General features: G+C 31.3%; 1 pseudogene; it reads left to right on the top strand.

Moving 5' to 3' along the window:
* The first annotated feature begins 86 nt into the window (after positions 1-86).
* On the top strand, positions 87-10448 carry LOC120154276 (annotated as a pseudogene).
* The last annotated feature ends 4989 nt before the right edge of the window (positions 10449-15437 follow it).

Below are 15437 nucleotides of genomic sequence, written 5' to 3' on the forward strand. Positions count from 1 at the left end.
ATTATGGATAAGAAGAGTAGGGGAAGTTTTCCATGGGATTAATTTTGAGAGGTTTGAGGGATTTGGTCTTAGGGTTCCATTAAAAGATGAAAAACGGCGGAGAATTGAAGTTTGATTATGACTTAAAGAACAATGTGGATGTAGTGGGCCCAGGTGGAGCTGGTCGGATTGGAAATAAATTATTTAGAAGCGTGAAAGCAAATGTTTTTCTCCTATCATAAAGTTTTAATTACAGGGCAATTATAATTTTAATATTTATTTATGATTTGATATTTGATATTTTTATTTTTTAATGTAATTAGTTATTTATTTATAAGTTAAGGTGATTATAAATAGTATTTATTTTAAATATATTATTTATTAATTTGATAATGAACGTTTAATCATTTTATTGTATTAATTGATGTTTAAACTCGTGATCTCTAAAAATAATAACAATTTTTTAAACACTGATATAAATTGATTCGAATATAGATATTTATTTTTCATGAAATTAAATATTTAAATTTTAAGATTACATTTTAAATTTTAATTCTTATTTTTTTACATATTTAATGAATATTATCTATTTAATTAAATGATTATAAAAGTGTACGAATTCAATTAAAATTATTTAATTTAAAGATTAAATATTATTTTATCTCATTTTTTTTTAAAATAACCAGGATAATTCATTTATCGAAAATCATATCAACAAACGTTTTGTCAATTATAGACTGAACAATTACAGGCGAGACTATCGAAAATAGAATATAACAATGATCACTTAGAAATAATCTATAAACAAAACCATTAACAAATGAAGCAACGATGTACGTAAACTGAACACACCAACAACATTGAACATCAAACATAGAGGAGATAAACTTAAAAAAAATCAAAATGGCCAACGGATAAAGTGATCTCCCCTTAACAACAATCTGATCGGCACATATATGCGATAACCAACGAACTGTCTTGTAAAAATTAATAGAGGAATCATGCAACAGGAAAGTAACAACCAGATAATCAAGGAAAATAAAAATCGAACAGAAAACCATTAAAAAAACTTACACCGAAAGTTCAAAATATCGATATGTATGATAATAAAATTAGCTCACCCTATTCCCATATGTAATAGAGTAAGGGGGATGTAGGGTAGTAGGCTGCCTCCAACGCTAGGTTGGAGCAACTTCCGTGGAAGACCTCCGACAATTATGAATTGCACACCGTGAGACTTGATCACACGACCATAAAATTAAGAGTCTTATACTCTACCAACTGAGCTGGACGGACAATTTATTAATATGCATGAGACCTTTTACCAAAAAAAATCAAAAGTATTATATAATAAATATGATAAAATATAACCAAAAAAAATGACATAATGGTAGTCAGAGAAGACTACCACTGCCATGAATGTAGAAATTTGAAAACCACATAAGAGCATGGTTTTTAGAACTGGATCGGTTAGCGAACCGATCATACTATCGATTTATTAGTTCAATCGGTCGAATCGGTTTGATTGGTCGGAAGAATCGGACGACGCTAGAATTATTTAAAAAATTAAATAAAAATACAAAAAATATTTAATAAAAAATAATTTTTTATATCACAAGTCATATTCAAAGCAAGTCATAACATATATAAGTTAAAAACCATAAAATCAAGTGAAACAAAATGATTCGAATTAACTACAACATAATATTTAAGGTAAAACATATTAAATAATAAATATAATTATATAACTATAATTAAAAAATAAATTTGGGGCTAAAAAATCATAACAAAATGATATTGTTTGGTTTAATTTTTTTAAAAAAACAATCACACATGGCTAAGAAACATAGAAGAGCATCCCAAAAGTCTAAAGAGTAAAAATATAAAAAACAAAACAATCTCACATGGCTAAGAAACATAGAAGAACATCTCAACTAACTTCTATAAATAATAGAGGTAATTTGACATTCAAAATCATAGAGCCTTTTGGTGAGTATTAAGTGAACTATTCTCTCACTTCAATCAAGCTCGAATTTTAGGCTTCAATCGAGCTTCTAATTTTTTTTTGAGTTCAAGCCTTTTCGAGTTCAAGTTTCAATATTATATTTCGAGTTCGAGTTGAACTTGATAGATTTTAGCTTGTAAGTTTGAGTCGAGTTGAGCTTACTTTTAAAGTTTTCAAGTTCGAGTCGAGCTCAATAATACTCGAGTTTGACTTGGCTCGTTTAACAAACGACGTCGTTTGGTTTAAATTTAAAAAAAAAATTGGTGGTTTTCTTCGGTTTTCAACCGATCCGGTTGAAACGGTTCAACGGTTCCGACCTATTCACTAGTAACGATTCAATCGATGTAAATTAAACTGGACTATACAATGATTTTCGATTAAACCGGTTAAACCGACCGATCCGATCCAATTTTTAAAACACTACCTAAGAGAGTTTGATAACTGCCGCGAGTCGAGTCTTATTTTTATTAAATATATACCATTGGATTCGATATTAATTAGAGACCGATAATAAACCCGTGGGCGGATGAAATCAACTGCGTAGACGCGGCAAAAAGCAAAAACTTTTGTCTTCTTTCTCCTCGACAGATCTTCCTATTGTTTTGTTTGGTGAAAGTTTTTGGAGCAGCGGGAAAGATTCGCTTTCGGTCTGCCACTTCCCCGGGAAATAGTTAGCAGTCTTAATATATTATTAAAAAAATATGTTACGAATTTTGTTATTATTTAAATAATAAAATTGATAAAAATTTATCGAAAATATTATTATTTTTATCGGTTTCGTTATTATTGGATGTTTTACCAGATTTGGTAAAGCGCTATTAATTTTATTATTTTTTCTACTAGTTTTATTATTATTGGACACTTTTAATAGAAATGTTAAAAAAATTAATGTTTTAGTTAAAAATAATAATATTTTAAATAATTTTTTTATTAATTTTATTATTTAAATAATAACAAAACCGATAACATTTTATTTTAATATTATATTAAGAGGTGTCATGTATAAATTCCCCACTTCCCCGTCTTCTAATGCAGTGAGGCTAAACAACACTGATGGTCCTCGTTTTTTTTTTCAGTTAGCCGTTAACTTTTTTTAACTTAGGATGGTATGCTAGTAAAATTAATTTAATTTTAATTTAATTTTTAACTTTTATATAAAAATTAATTTAATTTTATGCTCTATATAAAATATTAATTTAACTTTAATTTTTTATTTAAAATATCAATTTAAATTTTGTATCCAGTTAAAGTTCATATTTCGTTAGTCGTTACTCTTTTATTATCATTGGTCATGCCTACCGTTGTCACTGATGACCATTGGACCAAAAAAATTTCAATTCACTTTTTTTTTAAATCTCTCGAACATAAATCCAATATTTGTTTCACTGAAAAATAAAATTTCAAAAATATAAATTTTTGAGAAATGAAAACAATTAAAGTGTTAAGAGTTTGAATCACATTTCTGAACGGCCTATCATGTAATTTGTAAACAAAAGAACAAACAGAATATTACTGAGTCAGGTAGCGCCCTGCTCTGTTCTCGAATAACCCATCAAAGAGTGAATCATGTTTAACTTGCAGACTGCCACGCCTAAGCTTAATTAACTTCACTAAACATACCAACACTCTCACAAAATGTCAATGTAAACTCCGACCAAAGCGGGTTTTCGATTCATTTCACGGCTCTTTTAGACTGATTTAGCTAAAGAAACCATGGAAGAAACGAGAAAGCTCCGTTTAGGGACTACGTTAACCCTGCAAATAGGGCAAGTCGTGCCAACTTTAACACATGCATCAATGCAACTATCATGAAAGCCATTACGATACCTTAGCCACCTGAGTTTCCCCACTTGGAGACTTCACTAATGCACACTACGCAATATTCAACTTTACGGCTGCTGCTTGACTGGTTTGATACTCGAAAACCATTTGTTATAATAATGAAAGCAACTGCTGACGCCAACCACGACTAGCAAAGCAGTAGAAACCAAAATTACTGAGAGCATATCTTTGGTTAATGCTAGTGTCTTTTTGTGTGTGTTTGCTATGGAAAAATGGAAGGGTTTTGAATAGAATTTTATGGTTGTGCTTGTTGGACTGGTAATTAAGCAGGGTGGTGGTGGTGGAGCCGTTGTATTGCTGTTGCTGCTGTGTTAACTGTAGTAGCAGGTGTCGGATACGTTAAGCAAGTATATAATACTTTCAAATAATAGATTTTACCCCTGTTTTTTATATTAATTTTTATTTTTATTTTTTAACCTTTTCAATTTTTATCTTTTATTTTTATGTGAAACGAATATCGAATTCACGTTCAAGAGCTAAAAAAAGAATGAATTTAAAATTTTGGGGTCCAATAATCATCGTCAATAGTGGTTGATGACTGGTGACGAAAATCGATAATGACCGATGACAGTGATGAGTGGCGATTAGCAACATGAACTTTGATTAGATTCAGGGATCAAATTGATATTTTATATAAAGTTTAGAGATTAAATTAATATTTTATTTAAATTTTAAGGTCAAATTAGTATTTTGTTTAAAATTTAGAAATCAAGTTAAAATTTATTTTTACTAAAGTGTCACATCAATAAAGTGATGAGAGTTAACGCTCAACGATCAAATAAGACGAACAAGAAATAAACCTTTTCAAAATTGGTGACCAAAATTGAATAAACAAAAATATAAGGACCGCCGATGTTATTTAAATTTATACACGAATCAAACGACCTTAGTAATTTAAAGATTTGTTATTACCCATTGAGGTCTCAAATTCAAACACCGCATATGTCATATGTATAAATGCTTGTTGTCAAAAAGATTGAAATTTTTTAAACATATACTATATTATATTTTAGTCAAAATTATATAAAAGCTGCTTAAATTTATGGAAATTACACATATGTTAAGGAAGCAAGAATGTTTTACTATGGTTTTAAAAACTGAGTAAACTATTTATTTGGATACTCATCTATTATTTAATTTATATTTTGATCAATTATTATTGTTTTTAAAATCATACATAATATTATATTTTGGTCCCACGTCGTAAAAAATTAACGGTGATTTTGTGATCGGTCAAAGTGTGTCAACTTGTCAAGATAATGCAAACTCAGCAACCCAAAAGTTCCATATTATTCTTCTACTAATGAGATAATAAAACAGTAACATTAGTAATTATTTTGTTACTTTTAAAGCTTTAACATTGAAAGCGAAAACTTATTCATAATTTAGTGACCATATAGGGTCCGTTTGTTTCATGGAAAATAGATTCCGAAAAATAAATTTCAGTTAAATGAATTACATTTCCTGGAAAACATTTTATGGAAATCATTTTACGGTGTTTGGATGATGGTGTTTGGATGATGTTGTGTAATTCATTTTCCATTGGTTGACAAATGTTTTTAAAAATTATTTATTATAAACATCATGTACAATAAATAATATTATTTATTTAAAATATAATAATATTATTTATAAAAATATTATAATAATTTATATAATATTATTTATGTCAATATTATTATGAACATATTATATATATAATTTTATAAATAAAATATTATGATTATTATATTAATTATTTATTAAAATAATAATATTATTAAAATATTGAAACTTATAATATTTAAATAAAAATATTATATTATATTTTAAGGAGTATATATTAAATATCAACAATTCAATAATATTATTTTTATGAAATTAATAAATAATATTAGTTTTATTAATAATTTATTATATGTTATTAAAATAAAATTATAATATTATATATATTATAATAATCTAATTATAAAAATAAAAATAAAATATTATATTATTAAAATTATCAATAAATATAATTTAGTAATTAGTATTTTTTATTAAAATAATATATTAACATTAAATATATAAAATAATAATGTTTTGAGCGTTTATGATTTGAAGTGAAAATTTTGTAAAATAACTTACGAAAAATCAGATGTTAAGTCATTTTTCCAAAAATACAAAGGAAATTCAGTAAATTAGGAAAATGAATTACATTGACCATGTATTTCTACCAACCAAACAATAAAAAATGTGAAAAACATTTCCTGAAAAACCAATTACAGAAAAACAAATAAATCATTAATATAATTTAACCCAGTTAATATTACATTTACATTTTAATATTAGTGACATGGCCAATCAAGAGCTGTTGAATCTTTATTCCCAGTGTGGGTCCGTACATTATTAATTTAGGTCAATGAGATGAATTTTGGTAAGCTGAAAAGAAGGTGAGATGAATGTATTAATTATGTGTTTAGTCACACATTTAATTAATTAATTGTGTTTTGTACATTAAGTTATTTAAGTGATTAAAAGAATATTATTATTTTAGAGGTTTTAAGTTTGAATATAAAAATTGTAAGATATTTAAATTTTTATCGTCAAATGATTAAAAGATATTATAATATATATTACCACTAAGCACCATATATTAATAAAAAATAATTATTTTTCTTTTTGCAAAATTAACAAAATGCTAAGGTTTTGAGATATTAGACATCAACATCAAAACCTATTAGGGTTTTGTCTATTGTCATTAATGTATGATTGTAATCGTATCCTCAAAAAAGTCATATTTTTAAAACATTTATGTTAAATACATTATGGATAAAGTACATAAATAACTATTTATCTATGTTGACATAATATTTTTGGTCACTAGAATTTTAAAGGTTATAAAATAATAATTAAACGTTTTAAATAATTATAAAATAATCATTAAATTATTATAAAATAATTATTAAATTTATGAAAGATTTTTTTATAATATATAGTGATTATTTTATAATAATTTTATAAATTACTAACTGTTTGATGATTTTTAAAATTTTAATGATATAATTTAATATACATTTGTGTAATTTACCCTAAACTATTTTATGAGACTTATGATGAAGCTCATACAGAGAGACCACTGGTTAAACGAAGCCCATTAACCAAGTGGTCAAGTCCTCGAATAAATTCAGAGGCCTAACCAAATGCGCAACTGCAAAAAACCGTTTCTAGTCCATTGAAGGCAGGACCGCGCCGTTTTTCTCATGATTTCATTTCCGGTTCTTATTGTTAGCTCTGAAATTCCAAGTGGTCCGACTTCGTTCTGTTCTTCACTGAAGTCAAAATCATTGTGAAAGCGGTGGTCGGAGAGGAAAGCTAACTGCAGCTAGCAGAGGAGCGTCTCTCCCAATCCTCAGCTCCGGCTCAGGTCCACTACTTTTTATTTTCGAAATCAAGTTACAGAGATCGATGATTCTGAGGATTTTCACGATAAATTCATTTTCTCCCGTTTGAATGAAGGTTGATTTGGTGATAGGGAAACTCAGCTCCGGTCTGGACCGCGGTTTCGTGTACGATCTAGTACCCATTCCTCAAAACGATGCCGGACAACCAGCTTGTTTGGTCCTGGAGCCAGCAAAAGACATTATGAAAAAGGGATCAAAACCCAAATCTCAGTCCTCTGATTCTTCCTCTTCTTTGGTTGTTGACAAGGATTGGGTCGCTGAACATGCTCGCCAAGTGCGTTTTACTTCTTCTTTGTTTACTTTAAATTAGTGAAATGAGTTTGATTTTCCCCTTAAATTATGTAAATGTTACTGAATCAAGGTGTCGAGAATTATTGTGGGTGGAATCGGAGTAGTGGGTATTTATGCGTGGGCTAGTGAGGCCGCATTCAAGAATTCTATCATGCTGCTTTGTCAGGTATTTCACTTTATATTAGCTTAATTTCTATTGAAGTTTGGCTTGTTTTTCATTTACAGAATTTTTATTTAAAGTTTTGGCTTCATCAATTTATGATCTGAAATAAATGTAATGGATTTTGCAGACTGTGAAAGGAGTTGCTGAATCTGCATCCCTTTTGGAGGATGACCTTGATGAAAGATTGCTTGTTCACATATGTTGTAGCCCAAGGAGGTATTTTATAAGACCTAGACCCATAGTCAATAGTATTTCTTTTTGATGTTTCATGTTCCTCGGTTACTAAAGTTAAATTTCAATTTTGATCTGAAAATGGAACATTTTTGGTAGATGGGCATGTCGAAATTGTAAGCTGTCATCAAATATTACATCAAGCAGCTTACGGCCTTGTGACTTCAAAATGGGAAGGGTCTTAACTTCCCGTCAAACTTTTAAGTGCTTCTACAACTTTGATCTTAGGTAACCTGTTTTACCTATTCCTCTTTTTTTATTTTAATCAAATCTTTCTCATCACAGAGCTCTATTAATTGGTTTGAGAGTACCTGTTTAATTTATCCTTGGGTACAAGTGGAGTCCAGTCCACTTTCTTAGCATCTATTATTTTCCTGCTTCATCATAACTTCTGTGGTCCTTTCGGCTAAAGCATTCGGCTACCATATGACAGGTCTTAATTTGCAACCTAGTTTCTCTTTCTACATTGTTGGTTCTCTATATACACGTGTTGACATTTTCCAGCCAACTGTTTTAGATTCAAAAGAATATCTTTAATAATTTTTTATTAACAGAGGTATATGTTACCCAGGCTGCCTATATATCAAGAGAGAGCATTAAGATCTGAGACACTTGTTGGTGTTCTCCGTAATGGAATTTTGAATTATGTTAAAGAGTTGCAAGATGCAAAAGCCATGATAGATGGGAACATGGTGAGAATCACTCTAATCAACCAGTTGAATCTTAGAGCATCTTATTCATTAATCTTCTATAATTATGGAATAGTATTCATTCCATTTTAAATAAATCATTCACCTTTTTACTGATAATTATGGAATAGTATTCTTCTTTTTATATTTAGGTTGTCAATGATGAAACTTGAACAACAGATGGTTTGCATGAAGTTGAGTTGTTTCTACCGTTTATGAAGGATATGTACATTGAATGTTTCCTGGCCTTTTCAGTTTTATAACTTAATTATCTTTTAATGTTTGTTATACTATTAAACCTAACATTGAATAATTTGTTCAAATTTTGCGAAGCATGCAGCCAGAAAGATGTTGTAGGTATTGTCAATTTTACTGGCTCTGTATGTTCCTTTTCATTCTTGAATTCAAAGGAACCGATTTCACAGGCTGTTGATGATATAAAGGTATTTTGTTACTTTTACTGTTTCTAGGAGAATGAACGGTCGTATTCACTTGAGTGGCATGCGCTTGATATTCTTTTCTTATGAAATTCAAATTGTTCATGGCTGTGATCAGGATGATATCATCAGGAGTTTGCTAAGCAGGTTGGATATCATTTGTGATGAAGCGGGTGAAGATGTTGGGCCAAATAACGATGTAATTAAGGAAACAAGGAATGACTCATCTTCTGAAAAGCCAGATTCCCAACTTGTTTTACACTCCTTCAGGTGGGTTAGCATTGTTGATAAGTCTTTATTCTATCAAAAGAACCTAACTCTAATTGGAAGACTTATTTACTGTCACTCAATCTCTAATTTTCTCTTTTCTCTATCAATCAATTTGAGGAGTGATGCTTTCTGTTGCTTAGATCTTTGCTTTAGGCTTTCTTCTACTGAATTACTGTACATTATTCATGCAAAAAATTTGAGATTTGACTATGTTGTGTCTGCATTATTGATTACATAGCATAAATAGTACATTATTATCATGATGGTTTCATTCTAATAAATTAGAAATTTCAATTTATTGTTCGACTATAATGTGGCTGCATTATTGATTACAGAAGCAGAAACGTAGGGTTTTACCAACTTCGTACACAAGCGACTAACAAAATAGAATATACTCGTGTGTTCATTCTTAAATTAGTAGTCTCAATTTCTATATACGTGATTCATTTCTTCCATTTCCAAGCAAATTTTTATTATTCTTGTACTATTAGCAAGTAGGAGTAACGGAAGATATATTCAGGAAAAATTGCAATCTTTAATTACCTAGGAGGGTCTTTGTACCTTGGTTGGCGGGTACATTTATTGCGATTATCTTCAACCATCAGAAACACTCGAGGTTCGTGTGTAACTTTGATAAATGAGTATTCTACCGGTCTTTATACTGTTTTATTTCTTTAGAGAATGTTCTAATTTGGTTTTTTCTTGATCTGGTAGGTTTTAAAAGACCATCGTGTTGAGTTGATGTCGATGGAAGCCCCGAACGATGCCTCAAAAATCTTGGAACCAGAAGAAGAATCCCTTAGAGTGACCACTAGATCTTTTTGGGATGTAGTCCTCCCTTACTCTTCGACACCGAGCACTTCCCATGAAAAAGGCAGAGAAATTACCAGTAAAGAAACTAGTCAGAAAACCATCTAGCCCAATGTCAACTTTATTGCTGCTATCCTCATACTCCTCTCAGTCTTAGTAGGTTACATTTTTGTTAGAAAATTGTAGTGCACTGTGTGAACATTTGCTAGTGCACTCTAAGAATCAAATATGATAGAATGTTGTTGCTTAAGTGTGGCTGATGCCTATTTTAACCGCCGTTTTGCATTTAGTGTAACATGCTACAACATGACATGAACAAGGTATATTTGATGATTCTTAAAACAATGAGTGTACTAATTATTTTATATGAAGTATATACTTATTTGGGTCAAATTGTATTTAAAATAAAAAAGAACAATATAAAAAAGATTAAAGAATATAAATATGATGAACAGATTAAAAGAATCATTGGATAGTTTAATGGTGAATCTATGGTCTCCAATTAGTTAGAAACTTGCCCTCTTGAAACATTCAGGCTTCCTACATTTGTTGGTGAGCAAAGCAGTAAATCCGTCTCCCTTAGGCTGCAATTTGTTGACGACAGTGAGTTAAGCATTTCAAAATTAAGCACACAATACGACGTCGAAAATGCTTAATTACCTTTTATCAACAATGACCACCGAACGAAGCACACAATTGCCAAAGCTGAAAAAGAAATCAGATCATTAGTTAAGGGTTGCACAGTAATTAAATGTTGTAAGGAAGGATTATGCCATGGCTCACTATCACTATCACTATCACTGTTGGTGATTAGTATCACCAATATTATTTAAGTGTAATGGGATGAACTTGTTGACCAATGTAATCTTAATAAATATTGAACAAGTAAGGGAAGTGCGTAGTGCACACTTGTTTGAATTTATTCTGATTTGAACTGTTATGTGGTGGTTTTGTAACTGCTACACTTGTTTGAACTTATTCTGATTTGAACTGTTATGTGGTGGTTTTGTAACTGCTAATTTTAGTTTTCGTCAGTTTCAAACATGGGTTATTTATCCCGTTTTTGGTCATTTCGAATCGGGTACAACAAAAAGATCATAACTCTCTTCACCTTGGTTCTAAATCATTGAGTTTTATCCGGTTGAATTTTCGATTGTACCATCGAAATATTTCAATCTGAAAGTGTATCACGACTCTCAATGAATCCAAGCAATAGCAACACCCAAAACTTATAACAAAGATTGAAATATTCTGCGGAAAATGGCGAACAGAGAATCTGTGAAGGATATGACCAGTAAGTTCGACAAATTGGTGAAATTTGAAGGGCAAGAATTTCGTAGATGGAAGAAGAAAATGCATTTCCTTCTTACTACCTTGAAAGTGGCGTACGTTCTGAGTACCCCCATGCCTGAATACGCTGAAAATGAATCCCTGGAAGTGGCGAGGAAGAGATTGAAGTGGGAGAACGATGACTACATATGTCGCGGCCACATCTTAAACGGTATGTTTGACTCTTTATTTGATGTTTACCAAAATATCGAATCTGCAAAGGAAATGTGGGATTCACTGGAATCCAAGTATATGACAGAAGATGCATCTATTAAAAAGTTTCTGGTAAGTGATTTTATGAATTACAAGATGACTGACACCAGGCCGGTAATGGAACAATATCACGAATTGTTGAGGATTTTAGGACAATTTGTACAGCATAATTTGAAGATGGATGAAGCCATCTCGGTTGTTGTTATTATAGACAAATTGCCTCCTTCTTGGAAAGATTTTAAACATACTTTGAAACATAACAAGGAATAGTTAACTTTGATTCAACTCGGAAGTCACCTAGGATTGAAGAGTCTTTGAAGACTCAAGAACTTGACAATAATCCTAAAGGTAAGAATCAAATTGGATCTTCTTCTGTGAATATGGTGGAAGTTGATGGATCAAAGAATTCCAACAAGTCTAAAAACAAAAGGAAGTACATAGGTGGAGATGATAAATCTTCCAACAAAAGGTCAAAAATAGTATGTTGGAAGTGTGGCAAACCTGGTCATTTCAAGAAGGATTGTCGTGTTCGGAAAGTGAACAAAGATGTTGGTCCGAGTGGGTCTAAGGATCCAGGAAAGCAACAAGGTCAGAATTCTGATTTGATACAGAATTTTAATTATGTTCAGAATTATGTTTCATTAATTTCTGAGGCATTTTATGTGCAGGATGACGATGTTGCTTGGTGGGTTGATTCTGGTACAACAAGGCACGTTTGCAAGGATCTTCGTTGGTTTCAAGAATGTCAACCAATTGAAGATGGATCTGTTGTGAAGAAGGGCAATGTTGCAACTGAACCAATCAAAGGATTAGGACGTGTTTCACTTAAGTTTACTTCTGGGAAATGTTTATGTTTAGACAATGTGTTGTATGTACCAGGGATTCGAAAGAATCTCTTATCTGAAATTGTGATGAATAAGTGTGGTTACAAACAAGTGTTGGAAAGTGACAAGTATATCTTGTCAAGACATGGTACTTTTGTTGGATTTGGTTATGTATGTAATGGTATGATTATATTGAATATTAATTGTCCTTTTTATGGTGATTCGATTTGCATGATTACACCCAATACTAGTAATAACTCAAGTAAATCAGAAATATGGCATGCTAGATTAGGACATATTCATTATAAAAGGTTAAAAGACATGTCTAAAATGAGTTTAATACCTGCTTTTGACATGAAAAATGAAAAGTGTAAAACTTGCATGTTAATAAAGATCACTAGAAAACCTTTTAAGGATGTTAACAGAGAAAGCAAAGTATTAGAACTCATACATAGTGATTTATGTGATTTTCATGCTACACCTTCACTAGGAAATAAAAAGTATGTCATTACTTTTATTGATGATGCATCTAGATATTGCTATGTCTATTTGTTGCATGCAAAAGATGAAGCTCTTGATAAATTTAAAATTTATAAACAAGAAGTAGAGCTGCATAAAAAGGATTTGATAAAAGTTTTGCGCACTGACAGAGGTGGTGAGTATTATGATCCAGTTTATTTTGAGTTTACTGGTATAATACATCAAACCACGTCTCCTTACACACCATAGCAAAATGGTGTGGCTGAAAGGAAGAATAGGACTTTGAAATAAATGATTAATTCCATGTTATCCTATTCTGGTCTAAGTGACGGTTTTTGGGGTGAGGCTATGTTGACAGCTTGTTATATATTGAATAGAACTCCAAATAAAAGGAGTAAAAATACTCCTTATGAACTGTGGAATAAAAAGGTACCAAATTTGAGTCATCTAAAAGTGTGGGGTTGTAGAGCAGTTGTAAGGCTCACTGAACCCAAAAGGAAAAACTTGGGTGAGAAAGGTATAGATTATATCTTCATTGGGTATGCTGAGCATTCCAAAGCATATAGATTATGTGTTATAGAATCTAATGACTCTGTGTCTGTGAACACTATTATAGAGTCAAGAGATGCTTTATTTGGTGAAGAGAGATTTACATCTATATCTAGACCAAGGGACATGATTCATAAATCTTCCAGCAAGAATTCAACTCAAGCTGAAAATGTACTTGGAGGTACAGTTTCTGTACCTGGACCGTCTGAACCTAGGATAAGCACTAGAGCTAGAAAAGCTAAGTCTTTTGGATCTGATTTTCAACTTTATTTAGTTGAAGGAACAAGGGATGAGACTGTGTCTCAACATCAATATTGTTTTATTATTGAAGAGGATCCAAAGACTTTTAGTGAAGCTATGGCATCTAGGGATGTTGCTTTCTGGAAAGAAGCAATCCAGGATGAGATTGATTCTATCATGCATAATAATACTTGGGTATTGACTGATTTGCCTCCTGGATATAAAGCATTAAGATGTAAATGGATCCTCAAAAGAAAGATGAAAGTGGATGGCACCATAGATAAGTACAAAGCCAGATTGGTTATCCAAGGCTTTATGCAAAAGGAATGTATTGACTTCTTTGATACTTATGCTCCTGTTGCTAGGATTTCCACTATAAGATTATTGTTGGCTCTTGCAACTATACATAATCTTGTTATTCATCAAATGGATGTGAAAACTGCATTCTTGAATGGTGAATTGGATGAGGAGATTTACATGAAACAACCTGAAGGGTTTGTGATGTCTGGAAATGAAAACAAGGTGTGCAAGTTGAAGAAATCATTATATGGTCTGAAACAAGCACCAAAACAATGTCATCGAAAGTTCGATGATATGGTATTGTCTAATGGGTTTGCACTAAACCAATCTGATAAGTGTGTATATAGCAAATTTGATAATACTGGTAAAGGAGTTATAATTTGCTTATATGTAGATGATATGCTGATTTTTGGTACTGACCAAGATCAAGTTGATAAAACCAAGAAATTTTTGTCATCTAGCTTTGATATAAAAGACCTGGGGAGGTTGAGGTGATTCTTGGTATAAGAATAAAACAAGGAAACAATGGAGTTTCAATTTCTCAATCTCATTATATTGAGAAGATATTGAAAAAATTTAACTTTTAAACTTGTTCTCCTGTTAGCACTCCTATAGATCCTAATCTTAAGCTTCTACCTAATAAAGGAGCACCAGTGTCTCTGCTTGAATACTCAAGAGCTATTGGATGTCTTATGTATGCCATGATTAGTACTAGGCCAGATATAACATATGCTATAGGAAAGCTTAGTAGGTATACTAGCAATCCTAGTTCACATCATTGACAAGCTTTAAATCACATATTCAAGTACTTGAAAGGAACCATGGATTATGGTTTGACATACAATAGATTTCATTCGGTTATAGAAGGTTATTCAGATGCCAGCTGGATTACCAATATGGAGGATCACTCCTCTACAAGTGGTTGGGTATTCCTTCTTGGAGGAGGTGCAATTTCTTGGGCATCCAAGAAATAGTCTTGTATTACAAACTCAACAATGGAGTCTGAATTTGTAGCATTGGCTGCAGTTGGTAAAGAAACTGAGTGGCTAAGGAATTTGATATATGAAATTCCATTATGGCCTAAACTGATATCTACCATTTCTATCAGGTGTGATAGTGTTGCTACCTTGGCTAAGGCTTATAGTCAAGTGTATAATGGGAAGTCTAGACATTTAGGTGTTAGACTAGCATGATTCGTGATCTCATCATGAATGGTGTGATATCTGTGGAGTTTGTGAGAACTCAATTGAATTTAGCTGACCATCTAACCAAAGAGTTAGCTAGAGATCTTGTGCGCAAGACGGCTGTAGGGATGAGTTTAAAGTCCACCTGAAATCTTTCATATTAAGATACCCAATTCCCA

This window comes from Hibiscus syriacus, unplaced genomic scaffold, assembly GCF_006381635.1.
Source record: "Hibiscus syriacus cultivar Baekdansim isolate YM2019G1 unplaced genomic scaffold, ASM638163v2 tig00111127_pilon, whole genome shotgun sequence".
Classification (NCBI taxonomy): Eukaryota; Viridiplantae; Streptophyta; class Magnoliopsida; order Malvales; family Malvaceae; genus Hibiscus; species Hibiscus syriacus.